Here is a 23,658-nt window from a genome sequence, read left to right on the forward strand (position 1 = left end):
GATAATGATCTAGTTTCGTTTTCACAAGCCATTAAAATTGATAACTTTGCCAAATGGTTAGATGCCATGAAAGAAGAGTTAAAATCTATGTGGAGTATTCTGACTCCAACGGCTAGTTTTACACTTTTCTTAACAAACTTACTAATTTGTAATCTTCAAAGTTTTCCCATCCCATGGATGTAGGTTGATTTTGGCCGAACCACTTACATCTATGTGTTCTACTTCTTCTTCTCCTCAATTCTTCTGTATTGCATGTTCCAATTTCACCTTGCATAATCGAAACCGCCATTAAAGAGAAAGTTTGAGAGTTAAAGAGAAAGCGTGTAAAACAGAGAGAAAGAGAAAGGAAATTTCGTTCAAATGAAAGCGTTCTACTTCTTCTTCTCCTCAATACTTCTATACTACATGTTCCAATTTCACCTTGCATAATCGAAACCACCATTAAAGAGAAAGTCTAAGAGTTAGAGAGAAAGCATGCAAAATAGAGAGAAAGAAAGAGGAAATTTCGTTCAAATGAAAGTGTTCTACTTCTTCTTCTCCTTAATTCTTCTATATTGCATGTTCCAATTTCACCTTGCATAATCGAAACCACCATTAAAGAGAAAGTCTAAGACATGGTTTGTTGTCTTCACAGGTCCATTTATGGACTGAAGCAATCGTCGAGACAATGATATATCAGGTTTGACACCTTTATTTTGAAGCAGGGTTTTCATAGGAGCTCATACATATACTTATCTACTTCTGTATGTAGATGGTATGATTTTGGTGTCTAAGGATTATTCTGAAATCTGTGATCTCAAGAAACGATTGAGTAGTGAATTTGAGATGAAAGATTTAAGTGAACTGGAAAGGATCCTAGGCATGGATGTGAAAAGAGATAGGGAGAAAGGTTTGTTAACCATTTCGCAGGAGACTTATGTGCAAAAACTGCTTAAGAAGTATAATATGTTTGGTTGTAAGGCAGTTTCGACACCCTTAGCATCTCATTTTAGGCTTTCTTTATCTCAGTGTCCTGTTACTGAATAAGAAAGGTTAGAGATGGCTAATATTTCCTATTGCAATGCTATTAGAAGTATTATGTATTTGATGATTTGTACTAGGCCTGACTTAAGATATGCTATGAGTATGATAAGTAGGTTTATGTCGAATCCTGGGAAGGAGCATTGGAATGCAGTTAAATGGGTGCTTCGATATTTGAAAGGTAGTGCCAGTGTATCATTGTGTTTTAACAGGGATTGTGATAAATCAGCACTGTTAGAAGGCTTCACAAATGCAGATTATGCTGCAGACCTTGACAAAAGAAGGTCTCTATCATGTCACATTTTTCGTTTGTTTGGTAATGTGGTCAGTTAGAAAGTTGCTCTTCAGTCAGTTGTTGCCTTGTCTACTACTGAGTCAGAGTATATTTCAGTGGGTGAAGCTGTGAAAGATGCAGTGTGGTTGAAAAGGATAGTTGGTGAGTTGTTGTCGCAGGAGTTGATTCCTATCGTCCATTGTGATAGCCAGAGTGCTATTCATCTTGCGAAGAATCCATCTCATCACGAACGGTGCAACAACTATGTAAAATTTCATTTTATCAGAGAAGTTGTGGCCTAAAAAGATGTTGAAGTGGTCAAGTTCATACAGTTGAGAATTTGCCAGATATGTTAACCAAGGTTCTCCAGCCCATTGTTCAAATACCTATTAGATGGGCTGAATATTAAATTTGGATGATAGAAAGATTGGAGAATCAGCTTGACACTTAAATATTTTTGTTAGGAGGAGATTTGTAGAAAATAACATGGTTTTTAAGTGGGTTTTATTGGGTTTTTGAAAAAATTAAAGGCCCAATGGCATTCTTGTAAATAAATGAGCAGTGACACTTTTGTAATATCTCGGTTTTCTTCTCCACTTAGGGCACATGTTTGCGTGACTTTTTGCTAAGGGAAAAAAATAAGCTGCCTGTGCTGAAGAAGTGGGCAGCCATAATCAAAAAGAAGAAGGGAAGTCGCCTGGGTGTTGAAGCCGCTGAAGAAGAAAAACCAGACAGTTCGCGGCGTGAGCGTGGGCGCTGGTTTCCATCAACACTAGTTGGAGCTTGGTCAGACTTCGTCGATCTAAGCAGCGGCATGGGTTTGCATCCGTAGAGGCGACGATTCATCGTGGTGGTTGCGTCCGGCAGCGGTTGGTTTAGGACCCTTGTCAGTGAGAGATACGCGCGGGTCTGCGCGTGGTTTGCTGGTCAGAGGCGAGTAACACACTATTTTGAGCTATTTTGCAGCGGGTTGTTCCCAGTTTTCAGAGGTGATGTTGTGTGCGGATCCCTCTCGGTATCAGTTGATACTAAAATTATAGATTGGTGATTTCGTTGATTATCTGTTATTTGTAAAATTCCTTTATTGCTCATTAATAAATTAATTCAAGCTGGTTCTCAAAGTGAATGTAGACCAAACTAGTCGAACCACTATATATCTTGGTGTTCTTTACTATTATCGATTTATTTCTGCTGATTGTTTGCGTTCTGTTTGGCCATCTAAGTTAGGTTCAGAAACTCTCATAGAGAGAAAGTGTGAAAAACAAAGAGAAAAAGAGAGGAAATTTTGTTCAAATGAAATTGATAACCTGAAATTCATTTAGGCTAAAAAGAACCTCACCTACGTGTTATTCATCAAGGCAATAGGCGTGGTCATCTCTCCTGCACTCCTTTTACCTAACTCATATCAGCTTTGGCTTCTTTTTGTTAGCTTCCTTCTTGATTTGGGCCTGAAACATTAAAATCAATAAAACTGATATCAGACCATATCAGGATCATCAAGAAAGCTTTTATTGGAGCTTTAAGATTAAAAAATTTAAGTAAAATGGCAGTAGTAAGGATTGAAATAGAAAAGTTCGATGGTGAGGATGATTTTAGCTTATGGAAAGCCAAAATCAGAGCCATCTTCGGCCAATAGAAGGCTTACAAGGCCTTTTTAGATTCATCAACTCTTCCAACCACGAATACAACACAAGAAAGAGAAGATATGGAGTTGGCAGCTTATGTGAAAGAAGGGATCAAATCCCACAGCGGAAGTGTTTTATTAAAACGCCTTGCATCCCATAAATCGATTTTACATTAAACAAAATCATTATACAAAATAGAATATATAAACATGTAAATTAGCATGATGTAGAGAAAAGATTAGAACAATTCTTACCTTTTGTAGATTCCCAAGTGCCATGAAAATCCTCTCCAAGATCCAACAAACGGATCTCCAACGATCTTGATTATGAACAATTTCTTGAACAATCTCGAATATTACTACGAGAGTAACCTCGTTATTCTCTGGGATTCTAATAGAGCGATAGTTGGTATCCAACTATTGGGAGAGGGAGAGGAGAAAAAGGTTTTGAAGAATAGAGAGGATTTTCTTTATGGCTTAGAGAAAATTCAGTATAATAATACTAAGGTGTGGTGTATTGTCAATCTTTCTCTTTGGTGTAGAATGTGTCTTATATATTACCAAAGGACCATAGGAAGGTCTTTATGCAGAGAAGGGCCAAGCTTTTTTCCTAATATTTTTTTTATAATTATTTAAAAAATACTTATTTAAGTAATTAGTCCATTTAATTAAATAACACTTATTTAATTAATTAGCCGAATTAAATAAAAAAATTTTAATTTTAATTTTCAAAATAATTAAATAACTATTTATACATTAAACCTAATTTAATGTATATATTTAATTATCATATGACATACCTGAGATGAGAAAGATGATGATTGGTTCCTATTTGTCAAATTTTCCTTGAGATCCCCACTTGAAATTGGGGTGGTCCCTCCATCTTTGGTTGTAAGTTTGACTCTGAGGGTCATATTTCCTTTAAAAGCCTCCAACCACATTGACTTGAGCTTGGGGACAAGCATCAGATGAATGCCTCAGCATACCACAAGCTCCGCATGTCTTTATTTGAGGGACTTCACCTTGCGCAATCTGTGTAACAATAACTATTTATACATTAAATCCAAGTTTTGGTTGTTTTTCGCCATACGGGAAATCAATTGTTGAGCTTCCATCGGCGTCTTGTCGGCAATAGCTCCTCCCGCCGCCAAATTGATAGCATTCTTGTAATTAGAGAGCAAACCACTATAAAAATATTGGATTTGTCATTGGTAAGAAATTTGGCGATTAGAAAAACTAGCACACAATTGCTTATATCTCTCCCAATACTCCAACAAGGATTCCCCAAAATTGTTTTTATCCCATAAATTTCTTTTCTAATTGTATTAACCCTAGAGGTCGAGAAATTTTTTTCAAGAAATTTATTTTTGAGGTCGTTCCAAGTCGTGATAGATTCGGGGGCAAGTAATACAACCAATCCTTGGCCCTATCCTTAAATGAAAAAGGAAGAGCCCTAAGGTTTAGTTGCTCCTCAATCATGGTCTTATAGCGCACACACCATGTGAGAATCTTTTTTATGCTTAGGTGGGTTCTCTCCTGGAATTTCCTTGAAAATAGGTAACAAGTAGATCAAACTGGACTTGAGCTCAAATGACACGGTGGTCTCCGAAAAAACGATGCATAGAGGTTGTTGGGCCATGTCCAGCTCAGCCAACTCCCTAAGATTTTTCTCTCTAATTTCACCTATGGTAGCTTCTTCCTCTTGTTCTATTGGATCGTCCAAACCTTGATGATCTTCTTCAAGCGGTTTTTCTCTTCTCCTCTCCCTTCGAATTCACCTCTCCTCTCTAGTGATCTCTGTAAAAAAAAATTAAGCTCAAAACTTCCGGAGGAGCAGGTCATACACCAAAGGAAGAATAATCACACACAATATTTTTTTATTTCTTTATGAACTTATTGACCAATTAAACCAAATAATGAATTCCTTGGAAAAGGTGGGTTTTGGTTTGTAAAAGAAAGTAAAATGAAGATTCTTATTATTTTAAGACACAAAATTGAGCACAAAATATACTTGTAAATTCTTTATGAAAAGATTCTTGGGAAATATAGTCATTAGATGTAGTTCTATCATCGAATTCAAAAATATTATGAAATTTACACAATCCTACAATATAGTACCTACTAGCCCAATTAGTTAATCAAGAATTGCATTCCAATTAACCCTAAATTAGTCAAAAAACTTCCGTGACAACAATTATCATGTTTTTATCCTAATTTGCATTAAATTCTAGTATTTTTTCGTTGTGACATTTTTAAGTTGAAAAGCCTAGACTTAAAGACCGATTTATTGAAAGATTCTAAATTAATTATTCATGCAAGAATTTAGAAAAAGTCTTCATCCATTACAAGAAAATCTAATTTTTGCAACTTAATCTACTATTATGCAAGATAGCCATGTAGAACTTGCTAGCAAGAAATTGAGAGTTCCGAGTCATCAATTCATCACAATTAATTTCTATTAAAAATTCATATAAGAATCAACCAAGAATTGTGCAATTCATAAGATTACAAAATTCTCAAGTACTAAACCTAATTGATATTTTCCAAGAGTTAAGACTTACCTAGCCTTGCATGATGTTGATTTCTTCAATTAATCTAAAGGAATTACAAGTATAGAATCAAAGATTACAAAATTATCTAAAAGAATGGCGAAATTTGGGTAGAGTTTCATCAAGATGCTATAAATTTCTCTAAATAATGGTCTCTTGTTCGTGTAAAAATTGAAACTTAGATTTTATATCTAGGCCGCAACATTGTGTCTCTACTATTGAGTCTTGCAACGCTCTTATCGATCTAGACCTCGAGCGTTGAGTTGAGCGTTGTAATGCTACTTCGACGTTGGCTTGCGGTGAGGCGTGTGCATGGAAACTTGATTTTTTTTGTGAATCTTTGTAGCATTGCAATGCCACAGGTTAGCGTTGCAACACTATCCTGTTTTGAAGTTACTGCCTTCAAGCATTGTGTAAGAGCATTGGGCTAGAGTTGTAATACTGTTGACATTGGCAGATGTTTCAAGAGTGACATTTTGGTAATTTTAATGACTTCTTCAATTTTGATGCTTCTACGCTCCATTTTGACACCAATTTGGGGATTTTTTCTTCTAAGTGACTTCTTTAGCGCTTAGGATGATTTTACCTATAAAACGAACATTTTATGCATAAGAATTGTATAAATATAGAACTAGGGATAGAAAACTAACTGGATGTCCGCATGACACCCATGAGGGCAAGCCAAAACCAAGACAAGAATCATGATAACGCAAGAAATAATTGATCGCAACTCCATTACCATAATAAGTCATAAGGCATGAGTTAAGGCTGAAAAAAGTGTCTCGCTCGTAGTTGGATGTCCGCATGACATCGTAAGGGCAAGCCAAAATGAAGGCTAGACACTTGGACGCAAGATCACAACAAAAATAACAAGGAGAAATTTTACTTTGTATTATTCAAAACCCCATTTCTGAAAAATGAAATATGAGATTAATGTGGAAATGAGTAAAGAATTTTTGAAGATTAAGCTTGCGGCTTCTCAAGTTTGGAAATAATTTCAAAAGGAAAAGGAATAAAACTCAAGAAGATTCCAGTTTAGCAATTTGAGCAAAACACTTTGAGGGGTCTAGGCGACTAATCAAAGTGATCGAGATTTTAAGAAATCTTAAGTATATGCTTGAGGACAAACATTGTTTTAGATTTAGGAGTATGATAACTTGTAGAAATACAAGTTATTTTATCTCTCTCATCTAAAAGAATAAAAAAAAAAATCTCTAAAAGTGCGACATTTTTGCTAAAGAATTTATAAAGTTGCTATTTTAATGCAGAACGCCTACTGATGCAATCAAACAAGAAATATCAGAAACAAAAGCACGATCGCTTAACCAATTAATGCGACAACTTTAGGTGATGAAGCATGATATGATATGGGCGGTGGAAGTCAACCCTCAAATTGAGTTGATGGTTGATTAGAGAACTTCGTTGAAGATTCAATGGACTTCTGACGTGTTGCAAGTGGCGCATCAGGGTATGGAATTTAATGTACTTAATCAGCACAATCATGAGTGAGAGAAGAGAAGTCATCCTCAGACACATATAAATACCCAGGCAATTTTCATACAAAATATACGAGGGCTATAAAAATTTTGAGAAGAAAACTCTGTAAAAAAATCCTTCTCGTTCAACCATAAAAACACCCTAGCGAGAGCTTGAGTTTCTTGTGGAAGAAGAGAAGCTCCATTGTTCGATGTTTGAGTGAAGAAATTAGCATTAGAGCCGGAGGGAGCTAGACATTGCACACCATGGCTTGATTCTTTATCCCTTCCTTTATCTTATAGTGTATTTGTGATGTATCGTTAACATTAAAGAGTACAAGTCTGCAATATGAATACTCACCGCATGCATATTGTACTCACCGCATGCATCCTAGAGATACGGTAGTGTGGCTAGATACATTGAAAGGTGTTGGTCGTATATCAAGTGCACTGCTTGAATACATAACTCATATGGTTGCTTAGGGAGTGTTGGTGAAAATTATTCTCAACCCTATCATTGCATGTCAGTATCCAACAACCGCCACTCACACTATTTCACTTAAAGCACAACCATCAATGCATAAAATTTGGATTTAGAATAATACCAAAAATCGACCATTTATGTGAACATTTCATTTGAATTAAGATCTGAGTATTAGTTCATAGCACACTTGTAAGCAAACCCTGAGTTCAACCCTGGAATTACTAGGAATCTGGTTGGACTTACACTTGGGTTCTACTAAGAAAACAAAGCGTTATAACCTCATAACCATTATTCATGTCATCAAATGCGAAGGGCTTTCACTTTGTTTCTGATATTCAATTCTAAATGAAAGATTTGGATGAAGCACGGTTTGTTATAGAGATCCAATTTATTAGGGATTATAAGAACAAAACCCTAGCTTTGTCTCAGGCATCGTATATCGACAAAATGCTTGTCATATATTTGATGTAGAATTCCAAGAAGGTTTTATTACCTTTCAGGCATGAAATAATCTTTTCTAAAAAATAGTGTCGTAAGAAACCTAAAAAAGTTGAGGAAATGAGACAGATTCCCTATGCATCTGCAATAGATATCCTCATGTATATCATTTTGTGTACTAGGTTGGATATTTGCTATGCAGTGGGAATATTCAATAGATATCAATCTAATATAGGATTTGATTACTGGGCAGCAGTTAAAACTATTCTCAAGTATCTTAGAAGAACGAGAAACTATATGTTTGTGTATGGTGCTCAGGATTTGATCTTTGCAAGATACACTGACTCTGATTTTCAAACTAATAAAGATTCTAGGAAATCTACATCAGGATCAATGTTCACTCTTAACGGAGGGGCTATAGTATGCTGACTCTACCATGAAGGTAGAGTATTGATGGCTAGGTGACAGGGCTGGCAGACTGCCTAACCTTCTTTGGTTTTCTTCAAGTTTTTTCCAACCTTCCTAGCTTTAAATCTTCGTAGCACCACGATCATATCCTTACTCATTTCTCTTCTTTTTGGCTAAAAAATAATTAAAATGGCACGAGTGGTTTGAAAAACTCAGAGGCTTTTTTCTGCCATTTATACACAGCCTACACAGTGCCAACACCTACTTCCTTCCCTTTTGACGTGGCGGCAACCTATGAAACTACTTTTCAGCTTTTGCTCGAGGTGTCCTCAACCCAAAACTTAGCCTTGCACCTCCTACTTCTTATATAGGAGGTGTCCTTAAACTTTTCCATGTCATACTTTTTATATAGTGTCCTTTATCAAGCTAAGCCTTTTCCACCTTCTACTTCCATCTTGTGTGAGGTGTCTTTCTCAAGCCAACTCTTCTCCACCTTCTACTTCCACCCTTACCCATTCCTTCTCTTTGAAGTATAATTTATCCATTTCATCTAAAATTCACCAATTTTCCTCAAATTTCATTCCAACCTAATTTCTCAATCTTCCAACTTAATTTTTAACCAATGGAATTTCACACTTAGCTAAATTTAAGCACCTCCACCTAACTTCGAAACGTTTAGTCCAATTTTCTCCTAACTTGACTTTTGCCCTTTTTATATCAACTAATTCTTCCTTAATTTATCCTAATTAATTTCACTTGAATAATTTATATCCAAAGTTACTCTCAACTTCTAAGATCCAATCTTCCCAGCCTCTACCCTTACATAATTAATTCCACCCAATTTCTAACTTTAATTGAGTGAAATCTTAAGTTTAACTAATTAGAAAAATAGGGCTTACACCTTGAATAAAAGAGAAACAAAAAGAGCTCTTTTTGGGCTTGCATGTCAGTGGCAGAAGAAGACAAGGGGTTAGAGAGTTTTGTGGTCTACCTTTTTAACCAGAACAGTGGCCTGGTTATGATCGATCAACATCTTCCTCATGTAGGGCTCGTCCGGTTTTGGCCCCTATTCGTCTGATTTCTTCCCACCAAGCCTTAGAATGGACCCGTGGTTCGTTGGGCTCATCCATGAATGGTTGGAAAGTTGAGCCTTCCTTTGAATTTCTTGTTTTTGGCACTTATTAAGCCTCTCGTGCCTTAGGTGTTGTACGGATCATTTTTAGGTAGTCGAAGAGGGTGGAGGAGGCGACATTTGTTGAGCTGCTCGTCGTAAAGCTTCAAACATCGAACCCGATTCTTGAAACCGAATGGCTCTCTTATGGATGTAGGTTCATTCAATCGATGACGAACGATCCTTCTTGGAAGAGCTCGATGAAGTCTTCAGCTGGAAAAGTTGAAGGATGATCACATATGGAAGTTGAAAAAGATGAAGAATTAGAAAAAGACTTGGGTTGAGTCGAAAGGAATCACTGGCGGTGAGGAGAGTAAGAGTGGACTTCACTTGGGTAGGTCAAAAGGCAGGCGTGAATTGAATGAACGGTAAGTCAATCTATTTATAGGTAGGTCTAAGCCACCAAATTTTAAATGACGCCCGTATCCTTAAAATTTTCCTCTGATGCAGGCGCATTCTTCTTTATTCCTTATTTTCTATCTTCACACTTAAGAGCAAAATTAAAACGTTCATGTAGTTAAATAAACTCCCAGGTAGGTTTCTAGGACATGGTGTTACCTGTGGTCAACTTAAATACCTCTTTCTTAGACAAAACTAGCTTAGACAAAGTCTTTTCAATGAGCAGATAAATCATAAAGTGTCATAACCTTTTTTAAAAAATAAAAACAAAAAATAACATACCTTTACACTAGGGGTTCATACTTACTCCAACTCAATGAGGGAAATTGAGGCTTTTCCTTTATCCATCATTTCACCCTAGTAAGCTTTCACTCACTGTCTGTTGACTTTGAAGATATTGTTATTTTTGTCCCATAGTTCTATGGCACCATGTGAGTAAATCTTGTGGCTTATGAATAGCCTCGACCATCTGGATTTAAGTTTTATTTTTTATTTTTTTGGAAATAGCCTTAGCTTGGAATTAAATACCAACACCTGCTGCACTTCCTCGAACTTAGATGGTCTGATTCTCTGATCGTGGTACATCTTCATCTTCTCTTGGCTCAGTTTCACACTCTCATAGGTGTGATAGCGAAGCTCTTCTAACTCATTTAACTACACCAGTCTTCTATCCTTTGCTTGTCCCAAATTCATATTTAACTTTTTAATTGCCTAATATGCTTTATGCTCTAATTCTAGCGGCAGGTGACACACTTTACCGAATATGATTTGGTATGGCGACATTCCCAATGGAGCTTTGAAAGCTGTTCTATGAGTCCAAAGCGCATCATCTAGACTCAACGACTACTCTTTCCTTAAAAGATCTAACGTCTTCTCGAGAATACTCCCGATCTCCCAGTTTGACAACTTAGTCTTTTGGTCTGCAGATGATATGTTGTGACAATTTAGTTGATGAAGTGGGTCCCTCATCACTAATTAGAGCTCTTGGTGTCCTGTATCTGCAGAAGATGTTCTTTAGGAGTAACTTCTTCATCACCACCTTGGCATCATTAGAAGAAGTTGCCCTCATTTCAATCGACTTCGAAATGTAATCCATTACTGAAAGAATATAAGTTACGAATGATGGTGGAAATGGCCTCGAATTTAATTCGCCATACATCGAAGATCTCGACCTCGACGATGTAATTCATCGACATTGATTCATGCTATGATTACATGTTTTTAAGTCATTTTTTTGCACCTTATACTAGGAAAAATGAATTATTGCATGATTTTTCTCTTGAATTTTTGCTTAGTTTACAAAATTTAGCTCTTGAAGATCTAATAAGGCTTTAATTATGATATTCGATGATTTGGAGCTAATTTGATGAATTTTGGCAATTTTTGTAGTTTCTGCAGGATTTTAATCTGATGCACCTGTAACAGTCTGATGTAATTTTCTAATATTTCTTTTCTTTTATTTATTTCTTGTAATTATTTTTGTTCCTTTCTTCTCTTTTCAGTCGAACTCTATTGTAGCAATGATTTTTTTTATCTAATAAAGAAGTTTATTTTATCAATCATCATGAGTTAAATTCTTCACAGGAGTTCAGTGATGTGAATGCTCTAGGGTCTCTATCGCTTGAATATTGAAACTCGCAACATTTTGTTGTTATTGCATTCTTTTTGTTGACTTTTATCAGAAGTCTTGATAAATTAAATTGGCCACTTAATTTAACAATCCAGTGGAGCTTTAGTATTGAGAAGGCTAGAGTGTAAACAGATCTCACAAAGAGATATGGGACCAAGAGCCTAGGAATAAGAGGGTCACGTCACCTTAGGAACAAGAAACACCATAGGGTGAAGAAACTGAACTTTAATTAATCTAGGATTCAGCTACCCATAGGAACATTCAGTAGTAGCTATGTAAAGCTCCTAAAAGAACTGAACACTAGACCGAATAGGTGTTGCTTTCTGCCTATGCGTATTTCACTATCCTGGTGTGATGTAGCCACATCACTTTTGACGTAGAGTCCGAAAGGTTGAACCATTGTTAGCTCTGTTTGATTACCATTGTTTACTAATTCAACTTAGATTCCTACTCACTCATAACACAATTCATATTGTTACATTCGGTTGCATTAAATTTATAGTCTTGATCAAATTAAAACTACTGCTACTCCTGTGGGTTCGATACTCAGAATACTCCGAGATTATTACTTCTTCGACAGTGTATGCTTACTTAAGCCACACTTATTTGAAATATTTTACCTCTCATACATTTGGTTGATCAGACATTTCATTGCAAGCTGTCAAATTTCCCGTTCTCTAACACTTTTCATATTTTTGAGCGAATTTATGAGCGTCACTAAATAGTGTTGATAAAAAATGACCATTCTGTAATACCTTAGCTGCTATGTTTGTTCCTGTGAAGTGGCCTCCGTATGGAGCCTTTTGACATTCTTCAATAATAGCACCTACTTTTTCTTTTGCAACACACCATCTCCAGATCTGGTCTAGTCCCAATTTGAACAATTAGGGTTCATCCCAATAATAATGTTTGAGATCATAAAAAAAAACTTTTTCAATTTCTGACTAGTGGCTTCTAGTGGCATAACTCCAGCTACTAAGTAGTTGGCGAAATCAGCATACCATGAGACATGGTCAATAGCCAGCAACTGCTCATGAATAAAGGCATCTCTAACTTCATCCGATCTTTTCACCTTTCTTTTCAATCGCAATAAGTGATTGGCTACTTGATTTTCCATTTCTTTTCTGTCCACAATTTTCAAATCAAATTCTTGCAAGAGCAGAATCTATCTGATCAGCTTGGTTTTCATCCTTCTTTGTGAGAAAATACTTTAATGTCGAGTGATCAGTGTGGATAATGACTTGGTCCTTCATAGATAGGACTTGAATTTCTCAAACCGAACACTACTGCAAGTAGTTCCTTCTTTATAATCTTATAATTTTCCTGGGTTTAATTCATTGTTTTACTTGCATAATAAATTGGGTGAATGATTTTGCCCTTCTTCTGGGTTAGCACCGCCTCGATCGCAAAGTCACTTGCATCACACATTAGCTCGAATGGTAATGACCAATATGACTCTACCATGATGGGTTTTCAGTACTTCTTTAAGTTTTTCGAATGCTTCTTCACACTCTTGGTGAAAGACAAATGGCCTATCAACTTCCAATAATTTGCAAAAAGGTCTTGAGATCTGTGAAAAGTTCTTGATAAATCTTCTATAAAAACCTACATGGCTCAAAAAACTTCTCACATCATAACTAAAGAGGGAGTAAGGAGCTTTGAGATAAGCTCAACCTTAGTTTTATCCACTTCCAATCATTGTTTCGATATCTTGTGCCCTAGTACAATACCTTATGTTACCATAAAGTGACATTTTTCCCAATGAAGTACCAGACTTCATAAAATTTTGAAATATTTCTCTATGCAAAGAGAAATCGTCCATGAATACTTCAATGGTCCGCTTTACCAAGTCTGAAATATTGCCATAAAACACCTTTGAAATGTGGCTAGAGCATTGCAACACCAAATGACATTCACATGCGAAGGTACCATAAGGGCATGTGAATGTTGTTTTTCTTTGATCTTCTAGTACAATAGAAATCTAGTTGTAACTGAAGTATCCATCTAAGAAGCAGTAATACTTCTTTCCTACCAACTTGTCTAGTATCTGATCAGTAAACCGTACCGGGAAGTAATTCTTTTTCGTGGCTTTATTGTGCTTTCGATGATCCATGCAAACGTGCCACCCAGTCACTATTTTTGTTGGGAACCATTCATTTTTCTTGTCAGTGACCACAATCATGTCCCCTTTCTTAGGTACATATTCGGCTGGATTCACCCATGAGCTATTGACAATAAGATAGATTACTTCGACATCTAACCCTTTAATGTTCTCTTTACACACAACTTCTTTCATATTCGGATTTGATGACTTTTGAGTTTCAACTGAATTCTTCGCTCCTTCTTCCATGTTGATAGGATGCCTGCAAAATGCATAGTTAATTCCTCTAATGTCAACGATCGTCCATCCAATTGCTTGCTTATGTCTTCCTAGAATTTACAATAATAACTGCTCTACTTTGTCAGCTTTGCAACAATGATTATTGGTCATATGTCGTTCTGACCAAGATACACATATTTTAAATGTGATAGTATTAGTTTTAACTCAAGCTCGGGTGGTTCAATTATTGATGGCTTCAGTGGCTTTGATTCATCGTGCTCTGCTGCTATGTTTGCTGCTACTACTACTACAATGACCTACTTTATCTCCTCTCCAATTTCTTTAGGATTTGCATCCTGAACTTCTCCAATTACTAAATCCTGCACATTATAAAAGAGAACAACAATATCAACAATAAATGAACACTCATCCATATCTATAGGAAATCTCAATGCATTTAACACATTAAATGTGATTTTCTGATCATTGACTCACATAGTGAAAGAGTATATCAGCATGCAGTGGAAGCAACAAGGATCAATAAGCATTCTAATTCATTAATTTTGGATATAAATAAAACATGCTCATACAATAATAAGAGGGTTTCAAGTTTGTAGAACCTCTTGAAACTCGAATTCAGTTGCGAATCTTCTCCAATTCTTCTTGTGAACCACCTCAAGATCTTTCCTACTATTCTCTTGGAGCTTTAGATTGAGTTGTGGGACTCAAAATAAGTTTGAATGAAGAGAATTTGGAGAAGAAGCTCATTGCAGAAGCTTCAAGAACACTTCTTCAACCTCTCATGTTTTCAATAAAACTTCAGCAATTTCAAACAATTTACGTGCTCGATGTCCACTTCAATCTTCACTATTTATTGCAGGATAATCATGCAATGAAGAAGGCTACATGGAGAGCACCTCATGCTTGGAAGATTGAAGCAAAAAACTTAAGTGGGTTTTGAGTGAGCTATTAGAATGATGTCAGAGAAATCCAAATTTCTAATTTCAATATTGATTTCTAAACTCAACTTAATTTCAAAAAATGACATTATTATTAATTTTGCCAAATAAATTTCATAAATTTATTTTCTAATAAAATTAATAATAAATAATTAATTAAACAATTTAATTAATTATAATTAATTTAATATCAAATATTAAATTAATTTTACACAAATTCCACCTTCTTGAATCTCTATTCATGAATTTAATATTTAAATCATATTTAAATATTTAATTAATTCTCCAACATTTAATTCTAATTTGAACGTTTCAAATTAACTTATCACGCTACTCTAAAGCTAATTCATTTACGAGCTAGTAGGGGGACCTCGCGGACCTATAGATCATGGGCTCCAACGATCTGAGATTAATTGGTTAAACTCTTTACACCAAATTAATCCCCTTCATTAACTAATGGGTCACTCCACTAAAGGCTATAGTCGCACTCCCCTCACTGTAGATATACTATGTCCACATGATTTAACCAAAATTAGTAAGTTGACCCTTCACAGGTTGTTCGTAATAACGACTGGGTCAAATGTCTGTTTTACCCCCGAGATTACATCTTATTCGTTATGTTCTACTGATCCTTTAATGAACAATTGGTTTGTGATTCAGTCACTAAACCAAATCCCTTTCAGCCCAGTGAGAGGGCAGGGCCCCTTGTTCAAGACCTGGATTCAGTACTCAAGAGAACAACCTTTCTCCTATTCCTAAATCGGATAAGCGTGAATTCCGTCTTGCACCCTATGTCCCGAGCTATCTACCTTCTCCTACCCTGAAATGGGAGGTTCACCTATGAAAATCTAAGGATAATCTCGAATAAATAGGAGTTCATAGTTAGATCAGGATTAAGATCAAGTTACCTAGGTCATCTAAGTGAAATAGTCAGTCTTATACAGTAAACAATGTTATAAAGTAAGAGTGACCTATTTCTTGATCCGATCTTATGAAAACTCATTGCATAGGACGCCCCCACTCCTCATGTCAATACATGAACGAAACTGGATTACTTCGTTTGTAGTATCTTTACAACAACTTGTAATAGCTATAGAGTAGGCCGCATCCAATAGTGTTACTAGAATAAGGTATCCCATCTTAATCATGTACTATAGATCATTTTAGCTATTTACCGCATCCAATTGTGTAGGCCGCATCCAAGCGAGCGTTGCGACCTGTCCCAACACTATGACAAGGCATGGACTAGCACTATGACACTCTTGTAGAGCAACGCTGTGGTTCTGGTTTAAAAGCCTCCTTCTTCATTTCTAGGGGATTAAAACATCTCCAATCAGCCTCCAGTAGATTTTTCCACCTTCTTACCTCTTCCATTTGTATTTTTCTCTAATTTCTTCCTTCTTCTCATGTAATTAGTTGAGATGGAGCTTGAAATTGTCTTCTTCATCCCCATGGGAAGGTAAGTTCTAGGGTTTCCTCTAGTTTAGGGATTTAAAGGAATTCAATATATTTTTTGGGAGAATTTTTGTATTACAATGTTTATATCTTGTTTATGGATTCTCACTCTGAATTTACCGATTGTGAATTGCATTTTCGTGTATTTGAGTGACAACCAATAATTTTTTTATGTAGTTCCATGCTTAGGATTAACCTTGATTAAGGCAATGAACCATAAAAAGCAAGAGATTAGATTAACATGCTTCATTGTGAAGTTGACCGCATTAAGTAATGCGTTAATCAATCTCGATGTGAAAATCATATTGAACGAGTTAACTAGATGGTGGAAGTTAATTAGTTCATCCTAACGTCTCCTTAAAGCTTAATGCGATTAGTTAATGTGTTTAGTAAACACGGATTTCTCTTATTATGTTAGCTAATTAGATATTAAGCACGGTTAGTTAGAATTCTAACCAATTTAGCTAGGCATAGGCAAGAAAGGTTAAAAATCGATGACCTAAATTACATTGGCAATTTCATTCCTCTAAACTAGTAAGTCTTGATTAATTGTTGCATTTCTATCTTTTATTTTCTCACATTTTACTTTTCATGCACTTCGACTAATCCAATCCATACGTTGCCTCTCCCCTCACCCCCTCCCGTTTTACCACTTTAACTAAAATTGAACTTCGATGAACTAATATTTCGCGCTTCCCTGTGGTTCGACCCCAGACTTGCCGCTTGTACTACTAGTTAGTATAAGTAGTTTTTCTGATGATTTATAAAAATTATTTGATTGGTGGTCTTTTTGGAGCACACCAAAAAGATCTCCATCAAATTGATGTTATTGTTGGGGAAGCCAATTAGTTCTTCATCGTTAGCTTTTAGTTAAAGTTTCTTTTACTTTGATTTGTTATTTTTTTGTGTCAGTTGAGCATGACAAAATTTTTAAATCAATCTTGGACATTCAAAAGTCGAGTTATAGGTCTTTACGACGAGGTAAGTGGCCTTGACCATCATATTGTCGAGTTGACCGCCTTGGTTAGCCACATGACGGAGTGGAGTTCGCAACAAGTAGAGGCAGTATGCCCGAGGTTGCAGTGGATTCCAATACCATACGGTCATTCCAATGAAGGCTATTATGGTCATTTGGATTACGAGCCTTACCATTCTTGTTGGGAGAAGTCTTTTGACAATAGATACTCCGGATAGAAGCAGGCTTGGATGGCTGAGATTTCACAATACACCACTAGTCAACTCATGCTCAGTCTTCAGGGGTTAGGTATGTCTTTAGAGGCTTTGGTTTTGAAGCTTGCTGACAATACTTTTGAGCTTCAGTAGGATAATCTCCATAGGTAGCAAAAGTTCAAGCGCGTCCAGTGATAACGGGCAGAAATGCACGTTATCATAGTACTAAGTTCTGAAACAATATTGGATTGTATTGATAAAATATGTTAGATTTCATCCAAAAAGCATTAAATTCATATCATTTCGGTCGCATGCGGTCATTGCATGGAAACAGTTGATTTTCGTGTTTTTATGCGGAATATGCGTTGACGCAAGGCGAAAAGAGGGATCACAAGAGATCAACGAACGAGCATAGCATTATCGCAATGCTTTGCGGTGATTTATGTTCGCAAACATCTGCTCAAGAAGGATTGCTGCATAGAGCCGGTGCAACTTGGTGGGCGCATCTGGTGAAAGGCATAATTAATCATGATGGGACATAAAGCTGATGTCAGTCGAATCTGAATTAAGTTGACAGCCGCTAACGATAACAACTACATCCAGCTTTTCGGTGACAAATATTCGGCGCATCAGTAAGAGAATTAAAGCCATCCTATCCGTGCAATCATAGGAGAGAAGCCGCCTTTCACCCCGAAGCTCTATAAATATCAAAGGCATCCTTCAGAAAAGCGGAGGATTGTGACACGTGTACAACTAACGATTGTGCAGATTTGACGGTCTGATTGCATAACAGAAGGATTCCTCCATTTTCGAAATTTCCATAACAAAAGGTGGGGACCACAAGGCCGGAGTCAAAGATCTTCACCTATAAATAGCCCCATAGAACTTAGTGAAAAATATCATACTTGATACGGGGCTAATTGATGCTAGATTGTTGAGAGAAAGGCTGAACTGAGTGTTAAACTGAAGAAATCCGGGAAGAAGAAGAGACAAGGCTGAGAGGTGAGTCCCAGCACGATTTTTCCAAATCCCTACCATGAAGGTCTGTGCTCAGATCCCTACTACTGGTTGAGCAAGACTGAGAGGGAAGCTCATCCTTCCGTTCGATCCATCCATACCGGCGAGCAAATCTCCATCCAGATCGGCGCCAAGACGTTAGCGTTTATTTGTATTTGTTTCTAACTCTTTTCATCACTGTATTTCATCTTCTTTATCTCTTCATTCACAAACCATGTATCAGACGCTAAATAGATTTATTAATGTCTCGATCATTTATATTTTCACTTCTCTGTCTATTTCCGTTCTACGAGTAATCACTTTCTTCATGACGTCTTCTTAATCTCCTTGTAGTTAATATGGATTAAATGAGTAACTTAAGTTGTGTTAAAGAGATAAATGCATTTAGCTAAGGCATGCTAGATGGCATCTTCACCTGTGAGAGTAGAAGTGAAGATGTCATTCTGATCTATCAAGAGAAGGTCAAAAGAATGCGTTAACTAAAGTGAGTAGTACTTCCAGAGATGGAAGTAACCTTGCATTCATTACGTTTGTCTCTGTTTCACCACAGACATATGGGAACGAGGCCGATCACTGAAAGGTGTATACTAAGGGAAAACGGAACCGTACTTATAGCTTTAATGTAATTAAGAACTTGCGATGTTTATATTAGTTATTTTCTGCTTCGTACATAAGACTTGCCGCCACATTACACGATCTTTGCATAATCTTCACAGCTAGTCTTGACCTCAATATCTTGTATCATGAAACCTGTATCTTGTATCATCTTAGCTTAGGTTTATTGCACTTTATTTTATTATCTCATTTTTACCGCTTTCCTTTACTTTATCGCAATTTTATATACTTGTACACAACTCTCTTTTAAAATTGAAAAACCCCTGGTCGCATGTATCACAAACATAACTCAATAACCTCAAATAGTCTCTGTGTTCGACCTCGGATCACACTGAGAAACTTACGGTGGAATTATACTTGGTTCCAACGCAAGGAAACTTGTGACAATGCACAACATACTACAAGAACATCCATTAATAACGCACATCTAGAAGTAGTATTGCATTGCATCATCATTCCATCACTTTATATCTTTATCGTTACAAGTTTATGGCACCGTTACTGGGGAACTGGTAACGAGAACATGAACTTGAACCATGCGTGCCTTGTATTGTATAAATTTATCATTACATGTTTATGGCGTTGTTGCCGGGGATTGGTTAACAGTTTATTATTTGAGTATGTTTATGGTATTTTGCAGGACATATCTCGTTGTACTGGCTGTTCAATGTGGAGAGTAGCTTGACGGTTTATGAATACTGGTGCTGAACCATAATTCAAAGCTGACCCTAAGATCGAGCATACCTTTCGTGCACGGGCACGTTAGAATCGGATTAGGCAAAAGTAGGCAGCGAGCATGGCTGATAATAATGATAATGCAGTGCCGGTAGTGAATCAAGGGGCTGTTCGACCAACGTAGGACCCTGTTTTCCTGGTTACTGATCGCAACATTCCAATGAGGAATTATGCGGCACCTAACCTCTATGACTTTTCGCCTAGGATTTCAAGGCCTACTATTGAGGAGAACATAAGGTTCGAAATAAAGCCGGTTATGCTACAAATGTTCCAAAATGTCGGGCAATTTAGGGTCTACAAGGTAAAGATCCGCATGCCCACCTGACCAGCTTTGTCGAAATGTGTGGCAACTTCTCGCTACCTGGCATAACCCCTTAAAGCATAAGACTGTACTTGTTTCCTTACACCTTGAAGGACGAAGCCAAGAGGTGGACTCACTGGAGCCAAACGAGATTACTTCATGGGACCAATTGGTGGAACGATTCATGAAGAAGTTCTTCCAACCGACCGTCAATGCAAGGCGACGAAAGGATGTGCTGAACTTCGAGCAAATGAAGAATGAGACCTTAAGCACCGCCTGGGTGCGATTTAGAAGATTGGTGAAAAACTGCCGCATATCGGGATCCCCGATTGCGTTTTGATGGAGACCTTTTATAACGGCCTGAACAGATCAACGTAGGCATTTGCTGACACCTCCGCGGCAAGAGGTTTTATGGATAAAACGTATACAGAGGCCAAGGTCATCCTTGATCGCATATCGTGGAACATGGATGATTGGATTAATGATGACTATAGAGGTCGAGGCGTCGAAAGAAGGAAGAACAAAACTGCCATTGTCCTTGTGGAGACAATGACCACATTGGCCGCTTAGATGGCCACGGTGACCTCCATCCTCCAATCGATGGTAATTAATCAAGGAGCCATCGCTCAACAATCAGTGGAACCTGCTGCACCGGGTCAAGTGGCCGCATTAAGTTGCATTAATTGTGGAGGGGCTCATGAAGCTGAAATGTGCCCATCGAATCTCCAGCAAGTATGCGCCATCCAGAACAACACCTTCAGCAACACCTATAATCCTGGCTAGAGGAGCCATCCTAACTTCGGTTGGGGAGGCAATCCCAACCAAGGGGGGCCAGTCAACCATCAAAGTGGCAGTAGAGGAAATCCTCCTTTTCACCATAACCAAGGGCAACCAAGGCAATCGCACAAACTAGCAACCCTCATCTTTCTAACACCTCTGGAAGCTCATTGGAGGCCTTGCTTAAACAATACATGGATAAAAACGACGGAGTAATGAAGGCGCAGGCGTTTTAATTAGAAACTTGGAGATCCAAGTGGACAGCTGGCATCCGAGCTGAAAAGTAGAGCACAGGAATGTTGCCCAGCAACTCAGAAGCCCCAGGATCTAATGGGAAGGAGCAATGTCCCTAGGACATTGTGCAGGTAGGTCTGACCGCCTGCTGAGATGTGGATTGCACTCATCTAAAGAAACGCATCTTTCGGTCCATATCTCACAACTATATTTAATTGCTTTCTTTAAATTATGTCTAATAAATTCTTGAATTTTATCTTCACTCCATTTAATTCGTTCTTGACTTTATGAATTTGATTCTTCATTTAATTCCTTTGCATTTATTTCTATACCGTTTTTATTCCTTTGCTTTTTTTTTTTGTAATTAATCTTTAGTTTAAATGGTGAATGAATGAGAATTAAAGAGAATTTATTGCCGCAAGTGATAGTAACTTTCGTTGATGAAAAAAAAATAAAAAATAATAATAACAAAAAAATAATCAACAACCAGTATGCAAAGCGATAATGGACGCATCTCGACCCAATAAGATACGTGTTGCGTTCACCCAACTTGACTGTATTGAGCCGTGGGGTGTGTTGCGCGTGCAATAGTCCTTTGCCCGTCCTTGGCTAAAGTCACTATGTTGAGGTATCCTCCAAAAATGTGTTTAGTTAAGGGGTGTTTTACGGGGATGTATGCGTTGTTGCCCGTCCTCTGTGAAGATGCATTTGTGTTGGTGAGCACATTCCGTTAATCTTTATCTGGGGTCCATTCGAATAAAATATTAAAGAAAATTCTTTTTGTAATTTGGGGAGTCCAATCGTGTCAATATCCCAAAGCAATGATGATTCTGCAGACGAAAAGACATTTTTTTTTTAAAATTCATAAATGAGGGAAGTTTGAACGACGGGGCTTTTGAGCTTCTCGAGGCCTGTCGCCGCAAAAGTCGCGTGGGCCCACTACGGCCCAACCTATAAATAGGACCCTCTCCCTCGTTGTGAAGTCTTTACTTATTTTGCATCGGAAACCCTAGTGCCTACAGCATACGGAGCTTTCTTCTTCCCCAGAAACCAACGAATTTTCAGTTCTTTCAACCAAGCTTCCAACCAATCCGCTTTACCATTAACCCCTTCATCTGACCAAGTCGCTATGCGAGAGGCAACATTTCTAGATGCCAGTCGCAAGCTCACTGCCAAACCCACACCGTCTCTAAGACTCGCTGGGAGAGCCTGAGAAACCCCTGGCCGTCCGGCTCACTCTGTTTAAGAGGGGCAAAGCGATTAAAAGTACCCTGTTCCAACCCAGCTGTTCTCAACTGAGAGTGAGAAAAGAAAAAGACGCGATGACACTGAGGTGCTTGGCACAACTAAGCACATTTGGAGCTAGGAGGTTGGATTACTTGAGGCAGGGTTGTAAATCAACCAACTGTCCACGGAGAGGAGACGGTGGGTGGGTGACGGAAGAAATGGTGATGGCGGAGGCAGTGGTGACTGAAGAAGAAATAGAAAGAGGCATTCTGGCTCTAGAGACTCTTGAGGTGACTGCAACTCAGAAACCTATGACGAACCCTCCAGAATTGCGATGGAGGAGACTATGGAGGCTGAAGTTGCGGTGGAGACTCCTGAAGTTACGATGGATGAGGTTGCACTGGAGACGCAATCAGAAGTTGTAAAAGAGAAAAAGAAAAAGAAGAAAAGTAAAGGGAGAAAGGCTGGTGAGGCTGAATCTTCTCATCATCGCAAGGAGAAGAAGAACAAAGAAAAGAAGGATGATGACGAAGATGAGGGGGCCAAAAAGGAAAGGAAGAAGAAGGAGAAGGAAGAAAGAAAAATACACCGGCGTGAAGAAAGGCACCTAAGAAAAGAAGAAGAAGAGAAGCAGAGGGTTGCGAACCCGAAAAAGGATGGAGAATCAACCTCCGTGAGGGAGGATAGGGGGAAACAGTGCAATTGATGGAGTCAGTGCAACCCGAGACAACGGAAGTGGTTGCGACCGATGAAGAAGACGAAAGAGAAAGAACCCCCCTGATGCAGCGTCGCAGGGAGAATGCGCCGCAAGGGTCTGCTATTGACCATCAAAGACTAATCATTGAATTAGAAGAAGAAGAAAGAAAAAGAAAAGAAAAGAAGGAAAATCAGGAGAAAATGGAGAAGGGGAAGCTCATTATAGCATAAGGAAATAAAAGAAGAAGACTGGAATATGAAAAAATGCACAGTATTATTGAACTTGCAAGGATTAAAGGAGAAATGAGACGTGAGGAGGAACAACGCTTGTTTCTGGCTTCTGAGCAGTTTGTAGAAGAGTTCGAGAGAGAAGAAAGAGAAGAAGAAGAAGAAGATAAGAGGAAGAAGGAAGAAGAGAAGAGGTTATTGCTAGAAGAGAAGGAGAAAAAGCGCGAAGCTAATCTGCGACGCTTACACAAGAAGAAGGGCAAAGAACTCGTAGAGCGCGAGAAAGAGGAAAAATGCAAAGAACGGGAAAAGAAGCAAAGGCAAGCAACCCGCCTTGCGTTGGCAAAAGAAAAGGGCAAGGCGATCGCAGAAAGTAGCGAGCTCGCATTGGCCTAGAAGTGTTCATCAAAGAGAAAGGAGAATGATGACATGCTGATAGAGATGGGCTTCTA

This window comes from Benincasa hispida, chromosome 12 (genome assembly GCF_009727055.1).
Source record: "Benincasa hispida cultivar B227 chromosome 12, ASM972705v1, whole genome shotgun sequence".
NCBI lineage: Eukaryota > Viridiplantae > Streptophyta > Magnoliopsida > Cucurbitales > Cucurbitaceae > Benincasa > Benincasa hispida.